Raw genomic sequence first — 3755 nt, 5'->3', positions numbered from 1 at the left:
TTGAAGTTCTATCCATTTGCCTGCAAATTTCATGTTATTGTTTTCAATAGTCAAGTAATACTCTATTGTGTAAATGTACCACATTTTCTTTATCCATTATTTGGTTAAGAAAATCTAGGTTGTTTCCAGGTCCTAGTTATTAAGAATAAAGCTGCTATGAACATAGTTGAGAAAGTGTCCTTGTGGAATGATTGAATATTCTTTGGTCATATGACCAGGAGTGGTGTAACTCGGTCTTGAGGTAGATCAATTCCCAGTTTTCTGAAAACCTGCTGGCAGCATCGATTCCAAAGTGCCCATGCAAATTTGCACTTCTGCTGGCAGTGGAAGAGTATATTCCTTGTCCCACATTCTTGTCAGCATGAGCTGTCACTTGTGCTTTGATCTCAGCCATTCTTACTGCTGTAAGATGGTACCTCAGAGTCGTTATGATTTGCATTTCTCTGATGAATAAGGATGTTGAGCAATTCCTTAAAAATGTCTTTTGGCCATTTTAGATTCTTCTGTTAAGAATTCTTTCTTTCGATCTGTAACTCATTTTTAAAATCAGATTATTTGGTATTTAAATATCTAGTTACTTGAGTTATTTATATATTTTGGAGATTGTCCCTCTGTTAAATGTGGGTTGGTGAAGATCTTTTAACATTCTGTAGGCTGTCATTGGGTTTTATTGACAGTGTGCTTTCCCTTACAGAAACTTTGCAGTCTCATGAGCTTCCATTTATTAATTGTTGATCTTATTGCATGTGCTATTGATGTTATGATCAGGAAGTTGGCTCCTACGATAATGCAGTCATAGCTATTTTCCCATTTTGTCTTCTATCAGGTTTGATGTGCCTGGTTGTACATTGAGGTCTTCGGTACATTTGGGCTTGAGTTTTGTGCGGTGCAATAGATGTGGATCCATGCACATTCTTCTACATTCCAACATTCAATCAGTACAACACTATTTGTTGAAGATGCTTAATCTTTTTCATTATTTAATTTTGGCTTCTTTGTAAAAAAATCAGGAACCCATAGGTGTGTGAATGTATATCTTGGTCTTCAATTTGATTAGTTATTCATTTAAACCACATAAATATTTGGATATTTTAAGAGAGCAGACCACACGTTTAAACTTGTAAACTCCAAGAATTTTCATGATAGAAATATTGGGAATATATTACAGGCTAATGGGATTCAAAGCTTAAAGAAACTAGAGAGATGATTATGAATCCCAAATGCCTGCTGAAGGGCAAATTTTTAAGAGCTAATATATTTCAATGTGCTCTGCAATTTGGCATGCATTAAAGAATATTCTTGTTCAAAACAATCTCATGAAAGTACATATAAAAGCTCTCATCAGCCTGTCAATGTGAGAAGATTGAAGTATAACTTGCACTTGACTGCTACACCTGTGCTCTGGGCCACTACCCTTTACTATTCTTGAGTCAAAAGTCTAAAAATACAAAGGATAAAATAGAAGATACAAGAAACTGAGGCATGCTCATAGGCATTTCTCTGCAGAGATGTTCAATGTTTTATGAAGACTGATTCCTGGCCGCCAGGTTTACAGTACTCCCTTCACAGAAGGATAAGTCACAATAGAAGGCACTTTTTCGGGATGAGGATCCAGGCTTTGGAATGTATTTGAAATATCTGTGATATAGACAGGCAGGTTCACAATAAAATTAAATACAGGAAAGGCTAACTCGCACCCATCCTCACTATCTTCTTTCCACAGCAGCACGCTGTGTATTTTCTAGCCATTTTATTAGATTCACCAATCTATCACACTTTCCCCTAAATCTCACTAAAAATGATGCTTTTTCTGGCCTAGTGGTAACATCCAGCAATCCTAGACCTTGAAGGCTTAGGCAGAAGGGTCACAGGTACAAAGCCAATCTGAGCTGCAGAGCAAGACTAGCCTGGGTAACTCTGTACATTCCCTACCTAGCATGTGTAAATTCCTGACTGAATTCCCCATTACCATACCCAAAAAATGAGTTTGATCATATGTTCTCAGCATTGCACTGTTATCATATTCTTGCTTTATTTTCTAGCTATTTTCTTGGAAGGTACAAGGGACCATATCCAGACTATACCCTTCAAACATACCCTGACTGAGCCCCATCCCCAGCCCTAATTTTGTCCCCTTGATCAACTATTTATTTTTTTGATCCAACTATTTAAAAACTTAGTTATTGTCTCAAATTTCATGCTTTTAATCCCCAAGAGTTGACTTAGCAGGTAAAGTGTTTGCTAAGCAAGCACAGGAATCTAAGTTCAGGTGCACAGCAGGCATGCAAATGCCCAACATGATGAACTACTTCTGCTTACCAGTCCTGGAACAGCTGAAACAAACTCACCATGGGTACTTGCTTATCAGCTAATCTGGCCAAATTTGCAAGTTCTAAGTCATTCAAAACACTGTCTCAGAAACTAAGTTGGAGAGCAACAGATGAAGATAGCCAAAGCTTACCTCTGAAGTCCACCAGTGAACAAACAGGTGTGTACGCCTACACCACACGTGAGTGCATATGCACAAAATGAAAGTTAAAAACCACATTCTCTTTGTTCTTATCTCTACAAAGAATCATGGCATAGTAGTATCAGTTGTCTGGCCACTCTTTCACAAGAATGTTTCTCAAAATATAAATGGCAAGTTTTCACAACTAAATGTATAACAGAGAGTTAAAAAGAACACACTAGGGTGGACATACTGGTTCTGGGCTTTTAGCTCAGTTCTCAGGACACAGAGAGCTAGTCTACATTAGAAATTCTACACCAGCCAGGGCTATGCAGTGAAACCCTGTCTTCAAACAACGTAAAACAAACTAACTAAAAAAAAATCACCAATTTTGTATTCTTTAAGTAGTCGGGGTGTCGAGAGATCAATTTTAATAATCCACAAACAATTAGAACGGCGCACACACATCTCTCTTCACAGTCATTGACGAGGACCTGTTGCTGTGTTGATCACCATTTTGTCTGACGCTCTTACCTCTAAAGCAAATTCTACTCTCTTAGGCATATAGTAATATTTCAGTAGCTCATAGTAGAGTACAAATCAGGCAGATTTTATACAATTACCATATCTGGAATATCTCATGAAGGAGACATGTAAACAGTGTGAATGAATTGATTGATGGACCACAAGGCATGGTTTGGCATAAACACTAATGGCAAGTTCCAAAAGGAAATCATGACGTTTCTTTTCTCAAGGCCTTTTAAACCTATTTTACCCTGGATATATTACAATATTTTCTAAGTTTATGTTTACCTACGGTTTTGGTTTTTCTTCTTTTTCTTTTTTTTTTGTTTTGTTTCTGTTGTTGTTTCTTTGTTTTTGTTTTTGCCTACAGCACCTGGTATTCCCAGGCAGCCTCCCATCCAAGTACTAACCAGGCCCGACCCTGCTTAGCTTCCGAAATCATAGGGGACAGGGCACGTTCAGGGTGGTATGGCCATGGACTAAGTTTTTTTTTAGCAAAAATATGTTTTAACACATATTTTCAGTCCTTTGTATGGAATGCACAAGGGACTACAAGGGAGGCACCTGTCTCAGCACTGGTCACTCACCCCACAGCTATTTTCAGCTCTTTACTCTCTTCATCCCATCCAATTCAATACCTTTCGTAGAACCACTCCCTCGCTTTCCAGACTTCCAGCTTCCTCCTTGCCTCATGTGATCAATAGCACTCCTTTCCAAAGGCCTCGGGAAGTGGACTTGCTAAAGTCTAATGGACTCATCAGATATGGCTCTCAAATGTTAA

The 3755-nt window shown here is 38.2% G+C and overlaps 1 pseudogene; it reads right to left on the bottom strand.

The window, feature by feature from the left end:
• Nucleotides 1-3335: 3335 nt before the first annotated feature.
• On the bottom strand, nt 3336-3454 carry LOC125400930 (5S ribosomal RNA; annotated as a pseudogene).
• Nucleotides 3455-3755: the final 301 nt, after the last annotated feature.

Source organism: Myodes glareolus, chromosome 4 (genome assembly GCF_982192425.1).
Source record: "Myodes glareolus chromosome 4, mMyoGla1.1, whole genome shotgun sequence".
Classification (NCBI taxonomy): Eukaryota; Metazoa; Chordata; class Mammalia; order Rodentia; family Cricetidae; genus Myodes; species Myodes glareolus.
Note: the sequence above shows the minus strand (reverse complement) of the source record. Positions and strands in the feature narration are given on the sequence as shown.